Source organism: Lepidothrix coronata, unplaced genomic scaffold (genome assembly GCF_001604755.1).
Source record: "Lepidothrix coronata isolate B3197 unplaced genomic scaffold, Lepidothrix_coronata-1.0 Scaffold149, whole genome shotgun sequence".
Classification (NCBI taxonomy): domain Eukaryota; kingdom Metazoa; phylum Chordata; class Aves; order Passeriformes; family Pipridae; genus Lepidothrix; species Lepidothrix coronata.
The window spans coordinates 1,897,257-1,919,275 of record NW_016690329.1 but is presented as its reverse complement, the minus strand read 5'-3'; the positions used below and the strand labels follow the sequence as shown (position 1 = coordinate 1,919,275).

Below are 22,019 nucleotides of genomic sequence, written 5' to 3'. Positions count from 1 at the left end.
AACCGACTAGGTGGGCTGATCCCAGCATTGCTCCACATCTGTTGTGCAGATCAGCCTCGGGGGGGCACTGGTACTTCTTTGGAAGAGGCTGCTTATTCCAGATCCCTGCCCTGCAGTGGTCTTGGTTGTGTGCTGAGGCTCTCACAGAGACCAGCTTGGAAAGCAGGAAGAGCCCCAGCAGACTGGAACAGCAGAGACAAGGTTTTGCCAAACAAACAATGAAGCTCTGCTAGCTCAGCCTCACTATCAGTTGGATCTGTACCTGTGAATGAAAAGCAGATGAAAAATCTAAAAATTTAATCTGTTGGGTTGTATTTGTTTTTTCTATCATGTAACTGGAGTAAGGGATCTCTCATCACAGAGCAGACTAACAACCCAAAATTGTAAGTAAGCAGTAGCAAAAAAGCAAAACAGAAAAGGTTCTTCCAGAAAAATACCAAACAGAAGAGAAAATTCTTAAATAGAGAAGAGGCAAACACACATGGAGCTGGTGCCACTCAAGGGCAACAACTGAGAACTTCACTTTATGCTCTCTCCTGTACTGTTCCAACCTCTTACATAAAGTAGTATTTATTGGCAAGGATTTACACAGATAAATTTTAAGCATTTCTTTAGTTGGTTTACCCCTTCTTGATTTTTGTATCTTTCAGTGTCTCCTGTTTATCCTCAAAAGAGGAAAGGGAAATGGAGCACCTCATTATCTCCTCACAATATCTTAATATGTGGCATGGCACTAGTTCTCTTCTAGTACCTATTAAAGTTTCCTGGGGCTACTAACACATCTGTAGCCCAATTTTGAAGCCTCCTTTTTCACACACACACAAAAAGTCATCCAGTTAGAAGGGAGTTTAGCCCTTGACAGCAAAAGAAGTTCTCAGCTTTCCTTTCCTGATTTGTGCAGAAACTGAGCTATGTCTTGTTGGATTTTTATTTTTTAATTAGATTCAAAGAAGGTGACTAATAATGGCCAGAAATAGGAAACCTTTGCCTGAAGCTGCTAATAATATTCTATCATCTTATCTTTAAATTCTTTTTTGTGGATTAGCAACGTTAACAATTATGAATCCCCTCAGCTTCCTTTTATCTAGTACAGTAACATAATCAAAATCATCCTGCTCTAAACTCTCTATACCAAATCCTCTCTTTAAAGCCCTTGTTCAACGTCCTCCCTCATTTTAATTTCCTTTGCTACTGATTATTATACTAAAGCCTGGCATCTGAAAACTGAACTGTAGTGTTAACCATTTTTTCAGCACAGACCTATTCTTTCTGGATATTAATGCTTTAAGTATATTTTTAAACCCCAGGCTGCCTGCAGTGAAATGCCTTGCATTCCTATTGTGTTACTGTAAATACCATTATTAAGAAGAAATGATTGACTTTATTTAATGTGCTGTTCAGATAGTCTGCAGAGATGTCTGTGGTGCCAGTATCATTGCCGTGCTTTAATTACAATTTTAATCATCCGTGATCTTTCATTTGTTTGTGCTGTAAGCTAATGATTTTTTCTATCACAAAGCACTGAAACAATGTCTTAGCATTATTATTTTGTATTATTAAGTAGACTTGCACAACACTCTTGCTCACTCACTCTGCTAGATCCTCAGTTTCCAATGCTGCTCCTAAAAACCCACTCTCTAATGGTGCATCCTAAAAAGCCCTGCTGCATCCTAAACCCCATCTAATTTCTTCTGCCTCTCACCCTCTACACATAACCAGGGCATTTGATGACTTGTTTAGGTTAGGACTTGGTAACAAGCACACACCCACCTTCCTACAGGGCAGCAGAAAAATTTAGTATACCCCACAACCAGGGTCCCGCTCTGGACACCTGTCAAACCCCTTTCCTTGCTCTGTGGCCAGTAATCCACATCAAATATCTTTCACAGCTTGCAGCAGACTACACTCTTTTCGCTTGGGTCTTCAAGTTCCCACGAGAGGAGAGATGTAAGAGTGAGAAGCCCAGTTTCCTGTGACATGTCTCTGCCTTTAACACTACTCCTCTACTATCTTCGGCAGGCAGATATAGGAGAACTTGCTCTGCTCTGCCACCTGAACACCCTGTAATCCCATAATGTGGCACCAGTCCTGAGACAGTAACTCCAGGTGAGCAGTGGATCATACCTGTTTGGGGCAGTGCACCTCTTTCATCACACACTGAGCTCACCTCAGGCTGCAGCAGAGCACACAAGACTCAGCTGCAAAGGACCAACACGTTGCTCAGTTTCTGAGGTCACCTCAAGCCCCCGAAAGCTCTGCCAGAGGCTAGAGGCACTCTCATCCTGACTGTGGGCACAGCAAGACATCATACCCAGAAATGCTCAGGTGACTGTCACTGCCTTGCAGCAGGCAGGGGATCTACCTGGCTAACCAAGCTTATCCTAATATAAGGTTATAGCTTTATTTCTAATTAAATTCCAAGCCATGCAAGGGGAAACACTGAAGCGCTATTAGCAGCTATCCTCTGTGAAACAGAAAACCCTGTAGCAGCACACTGTGTGTAATTATAAGCCACTGAACTATGGAAAGTCAAAAACAGGAGAAAACACTGAGTTTGTAGGATTTGCTGTATTAGATCCTCAGAAGGAGATTCACTGATAGGTTTTGACAAAAACTGTCTTTCCCTGAATATAAATGTCAGGATGCAATGAACGGATCCCTGCTAACTCAGACTTACGGGGGCGGGCAGACGGGGCCACCGGAGGTTCACTGCAAAGGCACAGGAGAGGAATCTGCAGCAGCTCTACCCTGACGTCTGGGGGCTCAGTGTTCACAGTGCCTGTACACAAACAGGTGCATGTGTTCGTCTGCAACTTCGATCACACCTTTGGGTAGATTAAAAATCAGCCTAATAAGAACATGCCTCAAGTCTGAAAACAGAAAATCTAGAACAGGACTTAGAACTCTTGCTGGGCTGAGCATACTGCTCCCCACGGCCTCAACTCTAGCAGGGACATGAAGGACTCACTGGCCCTTTACCAGATCTCTGCTGCAGCAGGCAGGCTGCACCTGGGCAAGGGAAGCATGACTGGTTGTAGGAAGTGATACCAGGGCTGCAGAACCCGACCCCTCTGTCTGCTCAGCCACCTGCGAGAAGTTCTGGCTCACCTGCCCCTGTTCATCTGAGAAGTCAGGGGGAAAAAAAAAAATAACTCTCCACCTGATTTTCTTAGTCAGTCTTTGGATGTCTGCGCACCCTGGAGAGCCTGCAGGTCATCTCCAGGAGCCAACAAAGAAATATTGCTTAGAAACAAGTGAAGAGAGGCTCAAGCTGTGATGCTGGATTCATTTTTTTAAAAGATCCCTAAGCATGGCAGGTATTTGGGTACTGGTTGTTAGTTCATGTCCATTCCTGGAAATGCTGGAAATCTGTGTTACTTTTCTGCTTCTGTAATTTCGATGAGCAGGCATTAGACGTGCTGCAATGTCACTTGATATTCTGCTTTTCTACTTTTATCTGTTTTGTGGATTTACATTTCTTAGCTGCATGTGAAGGGTTTCTCATCCTCCAGCAGGCTGCTGGCAGCTGCCTGCCCTCTCCTGGCAGCCTGGGGCTGCAGAGAAGGGACTTGCCCATCAGGATCCGGCTTCATGCAGAGACAGGGACCCAAAGCACATCCACACAAAGGTCTTCACAGGCTGCAAAGCATGCAAGAGTTTTCCATGGATTAATCTTCTGATTTGAACTGTGCCAAAATACTATACTTTCAAATGTATCTGAAATAATGGAAATATTGCAGCAATTGTAAAGCACAAAAGGATAGAATCAGAGCAAGGGAGAGGGGCTTTCTGGTCAGTAGCTCTTGTATTTTGCGTCCAACAGCAAAAACAGTAGCCATTTCCAGAACAGCTTTACTACTGATGTAAATATACCAAGTGAAGTATACCCGCAAGAGGTAAATAATGCTCATCAGATAGCTACAAGGAAAGCATTAAACTAGGGCTAAACACACTGATCATGTCTTCATCTGTCATGGGGAGCAGACACCAGAGTGACCTGAACAAAGCAGAAGCTGCAGGATGGAACAAAGATCTCACTGCCACCAAAACCTGAGGCAAGATCATGGGGTCTTAATCTGCCTTCTTTTAGTTTAAAGCTATTACCTCTTGTCCTATCACAACAGGCTGTGTTAAACTGTCTGTTCCCAGCCTTCTTTACAGGCCCCCTTTATGTACTGGAAGGCTACAATGAGGTCTCCTCAGGGCCTTCTCTTCTCCAGGCTGAACAATCCCAACTCCCTTAGCCTGTCCTCATAGGACAGGCTCCTTTAGTGGCTCCTTCTAACTTTCAGGCTTTCCTGGAAATGCTGTTCTCCAGCATTCCTTCCAAGTGATAGCAAAGCCGAATCAGATAGGACTTAGAGCAATGACTACTGGCTTCCTAACAGTCCTGCCATTCCTTTTAAAGACCAGAACAATTAGCACCTAAATCATCAACCTGTATTCCGAATGCTATCCTTGTGAGAGCTGTGCACTCCTCAGCTCCCATTTCACACTGCCTATCCAAAAGGGATGAAATCATTCTCACTACATGGTCAAATTCACATATCTTTCTCAATCAGTTTAACTTCACCTGGTTTTGCCAGAGAACAGCTTGTGCATCTTGACTGACAGTGGGCCAGAGCGGAAAGAGGCTGATGTAGAACAACCCTTGTCTGTCTTTTGCATTACATTGTCTTTGTTTTCAGAGAATCATAGCAGAACTTGGGTTGGAAGGGACCTTAAAGATCATCTTGTTCCAACCCCCCTGCCATGGGCAGGGACACCTTCCACTAGACCAGATTGCTCAAAGCCCCATCCAACCTGGCCTTGAACACTTCCAGGGATGGGGCATCCACAGCTTCTCTGGGCAACCAGTGCCAGTGTCTGACTACCTTCACAGTAAAGAATTTCTTCCTAATATCTAATGTAAGCCTGCCCCCTCTTTTCTACAGAGGTTGTGCTTTTGCATTAAATACTGTCTTCGTTTTAACACTACTCAGCTGGATTTAGCTCTGTATAAAATGCCTTAAAAACAATTATATAGAAAACAGCAATAGCCAATGCTTAGGAGTGATATGTCATCACCCTCTTTTCTCCTCAGTGAGACACGAATTAAAAGCCAACTCAGGTACAGGTAAAAGGCCAGCACTGGTTCCCTAGCAGGGAGAGAAGGGAATGCTCACCTGGAACTAGCGTAGACCAGGGGCAGTTGTGGGGATGGAACAGAGCACAGCTCACATACTCTCATCCTGTCTGCCATGTTTTGCCCACACCAGGCCAACAGCATCATCCCCTCGCCCTCTTCTGTTCTGGGTGCTGACACCTGAGGAGACAGTGATGATAAGCTCCTACCACTGCTGCTGCTGAAATCACTTAGCTCTGACTCAGGTGAGAGGCATCACAGGACCTCATTTACCAGCTCCCTACAGGGTGAGGGGCAGGCAGGTGTATCTGGAGCCAGTGCTGCCCTTCCTGCAGCCCCCACTCCGCTCTGAGCCCCTTTGCTCTTCTGGGAGTAGACTCAGCCTCAGGTGTCTGAGCTCTGTCTTTCACATAAGGCTGTCCACAGCCTTGGGAAACAAGAAACCAGTATGAAATATTATGCTTTAGAACTTGCATAGGGTTCAGCTGGCTGAGGACAAGCTTCAGAGCCTGCTCCAAAGTCTGTGAAGCTGATGGTAACGCAGAGATTCCCCTTGACTTCAGAGAGATGAAGTCCCAAGGGAAGAGCAAGTTGATCACTGACCCTGCCTTGCAGCGCAGTCTGAGCAAGGGAGCTCTAGCACAAATCTCTTTGGTGCATCAAGCTACGAGTGAGTCCCCTGATGCTGCAGATAATACAGGAAAGGTGAACATGAGGTCTGGGTCTCCCAGGGTTTTTCATTGTTTGGATTTTGCTGGAAGCTGCTGTTACACAGAGACTTCTTTGCTGATCTGCTTTTGCCCAAGTGTTTGTGCTTCAGAGTCACTTAATTCAGTTAACAAACAAATTCCAAACTCACACAAAATCTTGGCATTTCAGAGCATTCCCATGCTCATCTATATCCTCCTTGCTAATATTTGCCCATTTCCTTCCCCCGTCCCCAGCCACTTCACCACTATCAAAGCTTTCTCATCAGATTCTTTCCTTGGGCTTTAGGCTCACAAACAAGCAGCATCCTTTCTTGTTTCCCCCGCAGAATACCAGGATATAAAGGACAAACTGCAGTGCTGATACAAATATCAAATTAGCAACAACAAACAGGAGCAAACTCCTTTGTATAGAAGTTTTCATGGGAAAGCCCAGGGACAAAACACTATCATATGTTTCTCACCCCACATGCCTTTCCAGGCTTTGTTAACAGTGTTAGTTTTACAGTCCCTGACTGAAAAGCTGGACCCTGTGCATGCTGGCAATCAGGTGTGCACTGAGAGAACAGCAAAGGAGGAGATCACACACCATTGAGACACCGAGGCTGGGCAGGGCAAGGACTTTAATCATCGAAATTCTAATAATTATGTAAATAGAAGCTCTCCTTCACTGCTGGGCTGGGCTAAGGAGGTACACAAAATGAAAAAAACCAAACCTGTTCACAGAATTTTATTCATGCTAGCCTAACATCTGTTACTTTTTAAGTAGGTGTTTAAAGAAGGTTGTCAGGCCACAGTTACCCTTTATTAAAATCCTGTAGGTCAATATGGGAATAACTACCCTTTATTGAATAGATAAATTATACATACTAACAAAAATTCATCATAAATGAGAAGCCAGGGGCTCTTTTCTTCTGCTCTCACAGTATCTTTTAGCATACTGTATAATACACAGCATGTGTGGTTTCCATTATAGAAAAAATGGTTTGTTGACTGTGACAGGCTATAATTAGACTCTGATACAAAGCAGGGCCAGTGTAACACTCAGTGTTCATGCACTGTGCATCACAATGGGATCTCAGTCTTGTTGCCTGTTCCTTGTGCCTGCTATAATGACCATCAATAACAACAGGAATGGGTAAAAGCTCTCTTCTTTGCATGTAGTCGGCCTACAGGTTCCACAGAAAGGAAGTGATGTTACGCTGATCATACCAAACACGAATGGAGCTAAAAAATGAGCTTCCCTCTGACACTGTATTTGGTCATGACCTCTGTCATGAAACAATTCAAAGAGAGGAGAATTTACAAAGTGATGGTGGAGAAAGCTCAGTTTAGCTGTGTGTTCTCTGAACTGGAGGGAGCTATTTGCATACTAGGGTGCAAGAGGCTGCAGCCAACACGGGACATGTTGAAAGAGACCTGCATGTGGAAGGAAGCACAAGCTCACTCCGTGTTATCTAAGCTATTCTGGTATCTTCTGAAGAGCTGGTGAAGAAGCTGGCAAGGAAAGGACTCTCAGGGGCCTGTCACAGCATCTGTGCTAGCAAATAGTCCTTGGTGACAGAGCCACCTGGCAGCGGCGTGAAAGCTCTGGAAGGCCATTTCCGATCTCTGACTTGCTTAGCTTTCCTCTGCAAGCAGCTCCCATTCAGATGCTGTGATAAAGCAGGTTTCTCATTTGCATTTTCCAAAACAGGCTGATGGTTTGTTTGCTTTTATAAAATTCTTTCCTATGACCTTGGGTGGAGAAAACCCTCAAGCTACTTCCACTATTTGACATGAATTGGAAGTGGAGAGAGGGACATTTTTGCAGCTGTCAGCCCATGCACATCAGTGGCAGCTGCCCAGTGTCTCCCAGGTTTGAGGTCCAGGAGCTCACCCTTTCAAGCAAGCCAGTTTGATATTAAAAACCCCACAGTATAGGTAGGAAATAGAACATTGCATGTGTCCAATTACTGTTCCTCTGCTGCCCCAACAATTAAGAGCAATACGAAATGATCTGTGGGCTGTCACCCTCATGCCCTGACTGTGTGCTCTGAGGGGTTGATTTCACACTCAGGGGGACACATTGCACATGGGAAAACAAAGACCCCTATTTTTTCCAAGGCAGTGACTGCTTGCAAAAGCCCATGCAGCAGCTTGTTACAGCCTGTGTCAGTGAAAATGCTGCCAGACACTCAAAAGAGACAAGCAAAGATGTGAAAGATCTGCAGAAAATAAAGCCAATCACCAAGGCTAGGATTTTCCAAGGGAAATTAAGTGGGACAACCTTACTGAAGAGTAGACCTAAAATGCTGTGAATATTGCTGTCTTGCTGTGACCATATTAACTGTAACGTGACTTAGAATAGACCTGACAACCCCATATGTGATCCAGAATAGCTTCATACAATGCAAGACTCTTTTATTCACTTCCATTAAGAAGATTTTCTGCCTTACACAGCCTAACCGCAGGCAAGGTACAGCGTTAATGAGAGGGGGTCTGAGCAAAGGGCTGAGGCTCCCAAGCACAGACGTCAGGCATGAACAAGCAGAGCTGAGTGTCACGGACACAGTGCCTTGTAGGAGGATGTACCAGATGTATTTTCTATTGAAAAACCTACCCTCTTTGTTCAAGGAAATCTTAAGTGGTTTCATTTCTCTGCTGCAAACAATTCACTTCCTCCTTCTCCCAGCAGAAGGGAGATGAGGGGATTTTAGGCAGAGCATTAACCCCAGAGAGAGGCCACCTCTGAAACACACCTACGTACACCAGTCACTCCTGGCTGCCTCAGAAATGCTGGTTTGCTGCCTGACCTATTTCTGGCTTTAGCAAAGGAGAAGAAAAACAACACACCATTGATTTTGCAAGTAGTCATTCTGCAGAATAAACCAGTCCAAACCCCATGTTTATTTTGCTTCCTGGGGATCTGTCAGAGAGGTCATTGGAGAAGTAAGAGATTTAGAACAGGAGATAAAGAGAACTTGTTTTCAGTTCAAGAGGTGTATGCTTCCTGAAGCTACCTACCTGCCCCAGATTCCCCTTTCCTACAAGAGTTTGGCAGAAAAATAAATCTTATAAATGCCAAAATCAGTGAATTACAAAGTGGCTCTGATTCCCCAAAGGAAGGATGTAGAGCAAGCTCTTAAAGACCAATGATAAATGATTACCTTCCACACAGGCTCCCAGCATGAAGCACGGCCACAAACATCTTCCTTTCTCAACAGTACCTTCCCCTGCCCTCCCTGCTGCCCCAGCCCAGCCAGCTTTCCTTTCTGCTGCCATGCAGGGATGAGTCCTCCCTTTGCCCATCCTGCAGCAGCTAAGATGTCCCCCTAGACAACTGGAAAGCTGCTCTTTGCTAACTATTTAGAGAAAACCTGCCCTGAGCCCCTGGATAGGCAACCTAATGGAAATCTCCTGAAACAGTAATATTTTTGCCGAGCTCGAGACCCTGTGCAGGGAGAAATGCTCCATGGGAAGAAGGTAGGTACATCTGACCTCTGCAGAGCCCCTCTGCAAACCTCCATCCACACTGGATGGAGGTCTGTCTCCAGGGAGGGCTTGGGCAGACACTGAGAAGCAGACATAATTTCTGGCAGGTTTCAATCAAAGGCTCTAGTTTTTAATACTTGGGCTTGTGACGGGTAGAGGCAGTAAAGCAAAAGCTGTCTAAGATGCAACTTCCCAGGCAGGTGCAGCGCTGCAGGGGACTGGTTTTACATCAGGTGTCACTCGTTAGGGTCTCCTGCATTAGCTGAGACTCACAGCACTGCTGACAGTCACCTTAGAAAGAAAACAGGTGACATCTGCCCACACTGGTGACATCTGCCCACACTGGTACACTTAGAAAGAAAACAGGTGACATCTGCCCACACTGGTACACAAAGGTGACACTTTGCAGAGCAAAGTGAAACAGGAGGCAGGAGGCAACACCATGACAACACCCAGCAGCTAATTTTTTTTTTTTCTTCAGCACAAGATGCATGCAAGAATAGCCAGGCTGGGTAGGCAGTCTTTCCAGTGCCCTTCCCTGTCCCTGACAGTAGCCACCTCATAGACTCAGAGAATATCCTGAGTTGAAAGGGATGCACAGGAATCATCGAGTCCAACTCCTGGCTCTGCACGGAACAACCCCAAAAATCACATCACGTATCTCAGAGACTGGAAAGCATGTAGCAGAGTTTCCCCAGAATATTTTATCTGAGGATTTGAGGAACTGAAAGGTCCCTCCGAGAGTTACGGCAGAGGGTTGGAAATGCCAGTGTGCCCACACAAGTTCTGTGCTAGGAAGCAAGGAAGTAAAATGCCCTTTGAGGTTGATCCAAGAAGAAAAGAGGAGGTTCACGGCTCCAAGGAGGCCTTGTGAAATGGCCCTGTGGTAAGAGTGCCTCCAGGAGGTGTGCAGGCAGGCACCAGGGCAAGTATAATTGCTGCCCACTCAGTGCCTTGCCCAGCAAGTCTCCCAGCTGTAGCAGATGCAGATCATTGTGTGTCTCAGGGGGCAGGCACAGGAGAGGGAGCTGCAGGACATGCTGCTCCTGTTTCCTTGTCTGCCTCAGGAACATCAGCCCAGCCACCATCATCTATCCATGGTTAACACAAGGAAGCTGGAAAGGAGCAGGAAAAAGTTGAACAATTTGTGATGAAAGAGACTGTAAATCATGCATGCAGGGGACATGGTGATGGGACAATCAGCTGTTGTTAATGAAGTCCTGGATAAGAAAGATGAGGAAGCAAAACACTGCACTCTCCCCTGGCTTCTGCAATTATGCACCCAGAAGCATTAAGTATAATTAGACAGACACATCTATTTTTGGAGTTAGGAAGATAAAGCAGGAGTGCCTAAAAACGAGATCCTTCTAAAAGAGATTGGGGAGAGGGGCTACAGAGAGCAAATGCACTGCCTGGAAAGCAGCAGCAGTGGCTTGCTATGCTCTCCTGACCAGTGCCAGGAGGACATTTTCCACCTAGGGGTCACCACAGTGAGAATCCACAAGTTTTGGCTGCAGAATAACTGAAGATTTCGTAATTCAGGGCCTTTTCCCATGCCCAAGGACAAACTGCCTGATTGGCATCTTGCAGTTAAGTCTGAGCTATCAGATATGTTTGGTATTCTGAGAGGTGAGGGAGAACTTCAGAGGGGCTGGAGAAACAGCAGTTTCTCCCTTGCCAGAGGCCGTGTCTGCCAGTAAGGAGACAAAAGAACATCCAAGCTGAAAACAAAGCAGCTAGGTGGGAAATTCCCCTCATTATAAGTATAAAGAACATTTTCCTACTAGGAAAAGAGATAAAAAAAGTCCTCATCTCCTAAACAGGTATTTTTTTCATCAGTAATCCAGACCTAGAAACTCCCCTTCAAATATTCCCCCCAGAAACTGGAGCTGTAAAATCCACAGAGGGATGATGTGTTTCACCTGGGAATGTAAGACACCTAAGAAGAGGGACAGTAGGAGGGAAGAGAGCCATCATCAAGTGCTTCCCTGTTGAAAAGCTGGTTGCACATAGTTCAAGTCTGACCACACCTTTTGGGGAGGCCTTAGTCACAGGTGGTGTCTACTTGCTCACTAGCCCTCAGAGGCTTTCTCAGCTGATGCCAAAGCAACTTCTCACATGTATGTCACACAGGGAAGTAATCTGTCTATAGCAGTGGTCTAATTTTGTCATTGCTGCTGTGCAATATCAATAGGAAGCCACTTGAGGAACTGGTAAGTGACCAAGATCTGAAGAGTCTCTGAATGGCTATTGCCACATTCCCTTTGTGACCAACCAGCCTGTCATGGCACAGCCACGACCCGTGTCCCAGAAGTACGAGCTACGCCCAGATGTGCATAGGGTAACAATTCACTTCTCACTTGCCTGGGTGAAATGAAACACAGGGGTGCCTGGGGACCCTTCATGCTGTGGGTGTAATTCACACCACATAATACCCCATCCAAATCCCAGGCAGTTCTCACCCCACCACCCTGGGTCCTTGTGCCTCCCTCAAACCTCATCAGTCAACAGAGTTCTTACACAGTGACTAAGAGCCGACTATTTTCTCAAGCTGTGCCAGGATTGTTGCTGCAGTTCCCATGTAGGGCAGAAGGACCCTAGAGACTCTTTCATGTCTGCATCCTATAGCAAAAACCTATCTGGGAAGTGATAAGATGAGAAAGTTGTTATCAGTCACTTCCCTGACTGCAGATATTGCCTGCCCAGCACTGTGGTTGCTTTTCCTCTGGAGCTCACAAAGGCTCAAAGGCTATTTTTTTCCTTGGGATTGAAAATAAATCACTCCAATCACTTGCTTTTCTTGAGGTGCTACAAAACAAACTACAGTGGAAATGTTATCACTGGTAACAGATTTAGCCTGCAGGACCATGTGTTCATTTAAATTTTAACACTTAAGAATAGTTTCTGGTGGCACCATGTAAATACGAGGTATGGTCAGGACAAGCAGGTACAAATTGAGTGACGTTGTATGACTTGAAGTCACTTATTTCTGCTTCTGACAGCTACTGATGAAACCCTACCTTGTTTCTTCTCCGTGCCCCCTGTGCATTGAGGACACTGGAGTGAGACTTGGAAAAAGAAGAGCATGCAAGGAGACAATATCACCTTAATGATATGCCTCACTGATGCCTCTCTATCACACCTACCTGCCACACAAATATCTGGGAGGAATAAAACATTTACTGTCTTGACAAACCAACTGTGCCTGATTCCCACCACTGCCAGAATTCTAGCAGTGTCTAAGAGCCCAGAGATGCCATCACTGCACTCCTGCTCACCTTGCTACCTTTGCAACCTGCTGATACAGGCTTGATGAGACAGCAAAAGGGAGTTTGAATCCACTTCTTTCCTCAAAAAAAAAAAATAAAAATCTGAAAGCTGTATAAATAAACCAACTGTGAGGGAAGAAAACAGTTGTATAAGAGAGATTTTTCTCTGCTTCAAATTCAAAGCCTGCTCCTGCATGCCAGAGGCAGAGACAGCATGAGCAGCAGCAACCTCCCTGCTTTGCTCTCTGAGTGCCCTGGCACTGGCTGCAGGAGGAGATCCTGCCTCACTCACCCTGGAACCACTGCCTACAGGGCATGGCTGGACTCTGCTCCTCATGGGCTCTCAGGCTGTCCAGAACTGAGCAGATTTAAGCCATGTTCCTGGCAGAAGCTATCATTTGTCCATGTGCCAAGGCTGTGCCCTGCAAGACTATCACAGCCTCTCAGATAGTGGGTTTTTGCTCCTCTTCCCTTGTCCACAAAAAGGATACTTTCCTAAAATACAGATACTTTCCTAAAATACTCAGCTGTAGTCCTGCCTGGCACAAACCAGCTCAGGCCACACAGTTAGATCTTGCTGAATTTAAAACAATCTGAGAGCAAGATCCAGTAAGTAGCAATCAAACAACCCTTAAAACAGAGCCACTGAGCAGCAAAATGAAATCAGGCAATGCCTTTATACAGGCCAAGGCCAAGCAAGAACCAAGGAAACGAAGCCAGCACCTAAGAGATTCCGTGTCCTACCTTGTCAGAGCTTAGAAGGAAAGCAGGGAGTTGGGGAGACCAAGAGTTGCCTTTGCAAGGAAAAAGGCTTCAGCACACGAAGCAAGGTGTGCTCAGAAATGCAAGGTTTTCTCCCCACTCCCAGCTAACAAAGGGCTACTGATCAAGGAAAACAGGAGATCTATCCTAGCATTTCCCAACTGCACCTAGTGGGATAAGCATTCCTCACACCATGATTTTTTTGCCCATGCTCCATATTTCCAACCAACTGTGCTGTCTGGTATTGCTAGATGACGTCCAAGGGCTGCCCTGTAAAAGTGTTATCTTTAGGGACATAATGACATGAGAAGAGAGAAGGGGAGAAGCAGCAACATGAAAGACTGACTGGTAGGGCCCAGAACAAGTTTTCAGGTGTGGCATTTAGGAAAATTCTATTTCTGATGTAAACTAGATCTAGAAATAGAAAAAAAAGGTAGGGAAGTCCTCAGCATCAATCTTTGAGGCTGGCTTTTCAACTAAACCAGCTTTTAGGGTCATGGACTCATCTGCCAGGTGGCACATCTATTTCAACTGAATCCTCACCACAGGCAGGCTTCTAGCTAGATTTGTTCGGAAAGAAACCCCAAACCCACCAAACAAAACAAAAGAAAACCAACCCCCAAACCCACACATGCAGCCTTTTATGTGTACATAGGGGAAAAACTGTCACAAATGCAAAGGCTTGTCATTTCATATCTTCCATAAAACAGAGATCCTTTCATAACCCCACAAACATAAGGAATCAGGGAAATGATAGGTCTGTATTACAAAAAAGACAAGATCATCAAGTCCAACCTTTGACTGAAAACAACCATGCCCACTAAACCGTATTTTGAGGTGCCACGTCTACTCAGTTTTTGAACACTTTCAGTGATGGTGACTCCACCACTTCCCTGGGGAACCTGTTCCAATGCTCAACAACTCTTTCAGTGATGAAATTTTTCCTAATATCCAAACTGAACCTCCCCTGGTGCAACTTGAGGCCATTTCCCCTTGTCCTGTCACTAGGTGCCCGAGGGAAGAGGCCAATTTGTGTGAGTCAGAGTGGCTCCTGCACAGGCAAAGTATTTGCTTTTAAGTATCCGACATTCAAAGCATTAGTGGCAACAGTAGGTCATCAAGAGCCATATTAGCTGTGATCATCCCAAATATTTACTGGAAGTTGTGTTTTTATTTATATTTTATTCCTTTTTAACATTTAACAAAAGATTCTACTGCAAAAGCTAGAGGGGAAGAGAGACTGGCCACAGTCCCGTCCTCTCCAGGCTGTTCCATCAGTCAGCAGGGAATTGCCACACTTACCCACGTCCTTATTTAACGCTTCAGTCATTCTTCACACTCCTGGGCAGGCGATGCCAGGGCTTTCAGACAGGTCTAGCAGCAGGTGCACCAGGACTCGAGCACACTGTGAAGGAATACAAACACCAGCTAATTAAATCTATTGTTAAAACAATTTGTTTCTTGCTGGGGCCGAGTTCATCTCACAGCGTTTCAACAAGACAGGTTTCATTTCTGAGGGCAGACTGCCATCTTCACTCAGGAGCTCCTCACCCCAGTCATTTTAAAGTGCAGATCAGCAGCAGAGAAATAACAGAAAAATAAAAACGCAAGGCCAAAAGTCTGAACTCTTCTTAAAGAGGAGTAGAGTTCAGTGGGAATTTCCATGATTTAGCCAGGCAGCATGAGGAACAAACAACAGTGGCGAGCAATGAGATCCACAGCACACAAATCACAAAGGTCTATTTCCAAGGAACACCTGCCCCCAAGAGGGCACTGTGACATTATGTATTACTCTTGTCTTGGGCACTGTGATATTATATATACATCAGGGCTTATTATATGGATATGATATATACTTGGATATTATATATACTTCACCCCACTGTCTGAGCAGTGGGGTGAAGGCACACCATCCCTCCCTCCCAGCCCAGCTCCATGCTCTGCAGCCACTGCCAGCACAGCGAGGGGAACACCTGGCTTCTGCCTTCAATGGATTCATTTCCCTTTTAGAGAAACATGCAAGCAGGAAAGCACCAAAAACCCCATTTGCTGGAAAGCAGAGCAGCAAATGTAAAGCAGAGCAGCAAATGTAAAGCAGGAGCTGCTGCTACTGGTGCGAGCAGGTCCATACTCGCTGCCCACCCGTCCCTTCACAGCTGCATGTGATAAGCCTCAGTCTGCCTTGGTGGTTTTCCTCTCAGGGTCATGGCTATTTTCTTGCTTGATTTCTCAGGCAGTTTCAGCTTCAAATACCATAAAAGCCTGTGCAGGGAGGTATAGAATGGAGTAAACAGATGGAGTCTGTTCCGCAAACAGACCTGCAGACGCTGTCAGCTGCCTCCAGCCTTGTTCCAAAAGTGCCTGCCTGCCTCCCTTCCTCTTTGGTATGCACACACCAACTATCTGGTCCAAGATTACCTCCTTCTGCCACTTAGAATTTACCTTTAGAATTTGTCCTTACTGTCTTCCAAACCTCAGTCTGAACTTTTTCATCAGACTTGACAGCTCTGAAGCTCTTTGGTTTGCATATCTAGCCTCTAACTCCAGTCCTCCCAGTCTCTCAGTACAAGACTGGCTCACCCAGGGCTAACCAGACCTGTGGGAGAAGCCACCTCAGGTTGAGCACCTTCAGAAAAGGTTTTAGAACGTGACTCCACAGCACCTCATGAAATCAGCCTCTGGTAACGTCCATACCATTCAAAAGCATTTAAACACGTGCTTCGCAGCTATAACACTTTGCCATCAACTTTCCAACCCTGTCTACTGTAGGCTGTCATATCCTAATTACAGACCAAATTCTGCAGTCCTTAATTGGCCACAAATTATTTGCAACAAGTGCCAGACAGCTAAATTTCTTCCCAAATACAGAATGCTCTCCCCAGGAAGAAATTTAAGTATTGTTTATTTGGGATAGTTAATCACAAAAGGCTTACCTGCTTTTCTAAATTGTATTTGGATTTAACAGACATTATTTGATGTGGTAAGAAAAGCTTCTTACTTCCCAACTTTTCTCTCTACCCTCATCACCACCCATTTCCAATTCCGAGAGGCATTTGCTGTGGCTTTTGAAAGCTTTGCCTTGCATAAATCCTCACCTGAAGCCCTCTCCCTCCTGTCCAACAGCCAGCCATGATGGAACACCAGCTAGCTCTGCCTGGGGACAGACAGCAGGCACACAAACACAGATAAGCAAGTCACCAGCAGTGGCAGGCATATAATCTTTCAGCTATAGGAAGAGATTTGTGGATGCTGAAGCAACAAGGAGAGCAAAGAGATATTCCCTGCTTTCAGGAGATGTGCAGCATGGAGCCCCAGTTCCTACCCACACCCTCTTTACCAGCTGTCCAGCGCCAAGAAGGATCTCAGCGGCTCCCTGGACTTTCTCCCCAGCCTTGAGGAGGGGCAGGAAGAGCAAGCTTAGTGCTTCTCTCGACCCAGCAGCCTGTCAGTTCTGCTCAGCCCTTCCCTTTGGCTTGGGAGGATGTTTGGAGGATCTCCCTGGTAAGCACTCAGGAATCAGCCACTTGAAGGCCAAGCCAAGTGTCTGCAGCACAGGCCAAGGGAGAAATAGCTTCTCAGCTTTTGGAAGGGAGGTGGTGGGAAGGAGCCATCTGAACAAAGACACAGGGAGATCAACACATCCAGGCAGGAAAGGGTGTGGTGAGCTCTGAGACCAAGTCCTCCTCTCTGCTTCCCTCTCTCCCCAGCCATGCCTTCTCCTCTCAGCAGGCATTCCAGTACCAAAAAGTAAAGCTTGCTTCCCTACACAGCTGGGTTTCCTTAGCTCTGACAAGCCAGGCATGACTTTCCACTTACCACAAGGATGGAGACATATGATCTCACTTTGCTTCCTCTTTCCATAAGAATTTTGGTGCAAAGCTTCTCAAAGACAAATTTGCTTAAAGAGCCTTCCTAATCCTCCAGAAACACACTTACCAATGCCTGCTTAGCCCCTTTTGTCTCCTTCTCCACTCTAGTTTATTGCCTTCAGGTTTGTGATTCCTGCCAGGTGCAGCCTGACGATGCCAGCTGCAAAATCCTGTTTGCAGACCAGCTCATTAGCCCTGCCATCTTTCATCTCATTTGGCACCTACAAGGCACTCACAAGCTGCTCCAAGAGTTGGTGGTATGGCCTATTGCCACATAACTATTCCCTCTGATGGCTTACAAACCCAGTTTATGTCCCTCACACAGTTTAAATTCTTGTTTACATGAAGAGAGGTTTCTGACACATGAGGCATGCCAGCCTCAGGTTTCTCTTTGGTGTCAGAACAATCCTGTTTAATCAAGTGAATATCCACAGAGCTTGATGATGTTCCTCTCATCCTGCTGAATTTCTAGGAGACTTTGTACTAGTCCCACGACCAGCTTCACTAGTTTATTCTGTTTGAAAAGAGGGTAAGGGCAAGATCTGACAGCAAGCAGCTGTAGGAATCACAGCTGCTTCTGAACACCAGGAATGTGAGGTCCCAAATCTCCTTATCTGCCAAAGGGATAAAAACCTTAACATAGCCCAAGTATTTTAAACAGACACCAATCCCTGGAACATGAGAGGAAAAAAAGAAAAAGCAAAAGCAACACCTTACCGTGCACAGCTTTCTGACTACCTGCAGCTTTGGTTTTCTCCCTTGCCTGTGCTGCTGTTGCTGCTGCCAGTCAGGAGCCACAAATTTAGGCTGCCATTGCACACACGCACAATGCTCACAGACAAAGCTTTCCAGTTAGGTTTATACCTTTGACTTCCCAGGTCTGTTCAACATCAGTGTCTAAAATAACCACACAGACAGCTTGGTTTTGCAGGAAAGGATCTAGGGCAATGTCAGCAATTCAGCTCCTGGGGTGGCATGGATTCAGCGGCTTTTCACGGGATCTGCCCCGTTTTCCAACTGCTCAGATATCACACAGGCCAGCGATCAATTACCTTTAAATAGCTCAGTGAAGAGTTCTTGGCAAGAAAGGGGCAAATAACATCTTTAGAAAAATGAGAATACTTGCCAAGTGCCATTTTCTTTACTGGCTATGCCCTAGCTGATGAGTGGCTGTACCCGTTACAAGTTAGCCTCACCTTGGCTTGTTCCCTTTGGTCCTGATACCTAGAGGGTGTAGTATAGCTCCATGGGATTACAGAGTAATTCTCACCTGCAAAATTTTCACCAGCCTTATGCACCTGCAGCAACCAGATGGATGAAAAATAGTGCTGTGAGCAGCACACTTCTTTTCAGGCCAGCGTTCTCTGTGAAAGGAAAACAATCTTATTTTTTAAAGGTAATAAAATCAGCTACAGGATAAAACATAGAAACTTTTGTTTAAGGTTTTCTTTACCCATTGCTGGCCAAAAGATCTTGGTATCTTCAGCATCTGCTGGGAAAAACTGTGGTTGCCCTTTGTGCTATCCATAATGACTTAGTCAAGCAAAAATGTTAACATTATTTTTACTTCTTGTGCAGCAGTTTGCCCATTCCCACGTTCACAGGGTGCTAAGCAATAAGGTCTGGTCATAGACTGGCCACAAAGTGGGCACTTAGGAATTCGTTGACCAGTCTTGAACATTACAACCCTTGGGCAAAATATTTCTGCTTGTATGGAAACAGAGGTATTTAAAGAAATCTCAAGGGCTCTTTGCAAGTGCAGAGGTTGTTCTACACATTGTAGCTTACGACCTCATGGCATAAGGTATAAAAATACATTTTGTTTTGGCTTCTAGGACATCTGCATTCACAGGAGTTATATTTTGGTACACTTGTGCCAGCAGGACCTATATTATGCTCAACAGTGTCCGCTCACATGTGAAATCCCTGCCCCGGAGGTGTCAGTCTGTCATCAGATCAATGGCAGGCATCTGAGCCCATGTGGCTGCTCTGCCCTTCTGCCCCCCATGCCAGTGGGACTCACACAACCCTGTCCTGAGGGCACAGGATGGAGGACCTTAGGGGTGATGGGTTCACAGAGGAGAGGGAGGAGCTCCCAAAGCATCTAATGGCTCTCTTGTTCACTCCCTCCTTGGCCATACTGCATTTCATCTGCTGTCTCAGTAATTGCACTGAGATTGCGCTGCCTTGCTGAGGTTCGTCAAGAGGGCAGCACCCCCAAAAGGGACTGCACAGGCATGTTTTTAGTGAAAAAAAATCTATGGGATGATGCAGAAAGAAATAAAACCCTCCTCTATTACATCTCATGGCTTGTGTGTTCCTCTCTGGTTGAAGGTAGCTGTACTCCATGCAGAGGGATAGAGACCTTGAGCTGCTTTACCTTCTCAGCAAGGCTGAGTTAACTTGAGGGAAAACCTTATGGTGTAATTGTAACACATCCAGGGCCCAGAGAGGGTTAACTCAGAGCTTCTCCTGGTTCTGATGCGAGATGCCCAGCACACCATGGCGTCTGGTGATCAGTCCCATCCTGGGCAATGCAGGACTCACCCAGATGAACTTACTCAGAGACTTATGCTGAGTTTGTAGTAGGTGAGTTACTTTTGGGGCATCAGGTAGCTCTCTGGGTACAGCAGCCTGGATGGTCCTTCAGCAGCTATCCTCTTTGGCAGAGGGACTAACTGCATGCCAGACTGATGCACAACCGTGCCAGTAGAGTCAGAAAAATCCCTTAATGAAAACCCCGACAGTGAGCTCCAATTTATACCTCTGCTGACCAGCTCCTCCTGCTCACATACCGCATTTACCAGTAATTGCTGCCTGACTTCTAATTGCTCTCATTAACAAGAGCAATGGAACAAATAAGTTCTACAAACACAGCTTTGATGCAAAAAACGCACTAGAAAGAGCAGAAGCTCAGTATCCTCTTATATATGTTGGTACTGAGCACACTACTAAAGTATACTGGTGTGACCTAAATATTTATATCACAGTTAGCAGTGCTTGAGGTACAAGGACTGAAAGCAAAAGAGATTTTTTTGGTGCATTTTTATATCAACAAATGTTGAGCCAGCAGCCAACAAGGCACAAATCTGTTTCTCTGAGATCTAACTACAGCACAGAAAGCTGAGCTCAGCTGTCTTTCCTCCCCCTCGGCCTGACAGTTCCATACCAAACCAAAATCTCTCATCCATGCCTCTTGCTGTCTCTCTTTGGAGCTGTTTGCATCAGTCCCAGGCCATTCTGTCAGCTCTGGGGCAGGAGCACAGTGCAAGCAGTGATGCTTGCAGCCAAGACAGCTCACAGAGCTTCAGCCAGGAGCGTACAGAAGGGGGAGCGTTTGCTACGATAGCTGCTTCCTTCCTGGGAAACCAGGGCTTTCTTTCATGTCTCCTTCAAGCCCTTCAGCCGCCAGGATGCTCCAGCTGCATCTAACTGCACAAGGATTTTTCTGGGCTCAGAGAAGGGCTTGCTGAGACTGAAACTGCCCACCTCAGCCAAGCTTGCAGAAAACTTCCCAAAAGCGACCTGCTCCCTCAAGCAGATGGAGAATTACCAGAAGTGCAGAGTCCACAATATTACTCCTTACCATTGCAACCTGGTCTGCAGCTGCCACTTCAGTTTTGACACGGCAGTGTGGGCACTCCCTCTTCTGATTATGTTACTATAGGGGCTTCAAAGGGGTTTCCCACAAGCAAGGATTTACCTGTAAGCTTTGGGAACATGCCTTTAATGTGTCTGCCCATTCCTATTTTAAAAGACATACTGAGCATCATCCAAGCCCCTATAGACATTTGCAAACACATCTTTCTATTTGCTGAAACATGCAATGGCATTTTCCAGAGGTGCTCTGATAGTGAGGAAGGGCCACCTGGTCTAAGCATTTTCCCTTGTAAAAATGCCCAGGTTGGTTTGGTTATATTTAGCCATCTCAAAGTTTCCAGCTCCTCCAAAAAGTCCAGCTCAGGCCTCTGCTGAAGTCACTGTGGTTATGACTCAAGGGCTAAATACGTCAGGAAATCATGCGTATCCAGCAAAATCCAGCTTTCTGCATCTGGCCTACTGATTGCTAGGTGGGATTGTTCTGTGTTTAAGTAACCACAGTTTCTGAACAGGAACTTCTGGAAATGGCTTCTTTCTGATCCGCTTCGGAAATAAGAAATCTGGGGGCATTTATGTGAAGGCCCAAACAGAAAAGGAGCATTGGCTGGGTAAATTGTCCTGCACTTCTGCATGCCTGTGGGATTCCCTTCACTCAACCTCCACAAAGACATCAGCCCCAGGCAAGGTCCTTGCTGTCAAATGGGCCTGTGCTCTCTTGGGGGAGATAAGAATGGACTGAGAGTGTTCTTCAGTGGCCAGTATAGAGTCATAGAATAGTTTGGGTTGGAAGGGACAGTTAAAGGTCTCCAGTCCAACCCTCCTGCCATGAGCAGGGACACCTTCAACTGGATCAGGTTCCTCAGAGCACTGTTCAGTCTCACCTGGAATGCTACCAGGCAGGGTAGCAGGGCAGCCCCTGCACAAGAGCAAATCCTCCATCGTGTAATGTAGATGCTGCTTGCCTGGCCTTCTGATGGCATGTCTGATGGTAGAGCCTGATGGTCCATGCCTGGTGGTACATCCCTGGCAACCACACTTCCACGGCATGTTGAATACCCATATTCCCAACTGGCCTGTATAAATAGCTTCTGAAGTGGGAAAGTGGTTTGGTTTGGACCCACAAGTTCTAGGCAGGTAAAACTCGAGATGGTGGTTACGTTACTTTCTCTTAGCATCAGAGCAAAGCACCCCCACAGCACACATAGGCCTGTGT

The 22,019-nt window shown here is 45.9% G+C and overlaps 1 long non-coding RNA gene across 1 annotated transcript in view; it reads right to left on the bottom strand.

Moving 5' to 3' along the window:
* The window catches only part of LOC108504012, a 31,800-nt gene extending 13,236 nt beyond the window's left edge, over positions 1 to 18,564 (bottom strand). Inside the window, exons 1-2 of the long non-coding RNA XR_001876963.1 lie at positions 18,477 to 18,564; positions 14,640 to 14,742 (exon numbers count right to left, since the gene is read on the bottom strand). This is a non-coding gene — a long non-coding RNA (uncharacterized LOC108504012). The remainder of the gene's footprint in view (positions 1 to 14,639; positions 14,743 to 18,476) is intronic.
* Between the last annotated feature and the right edge of the window lie 3,455 nt (positions 18,565 to 22,019).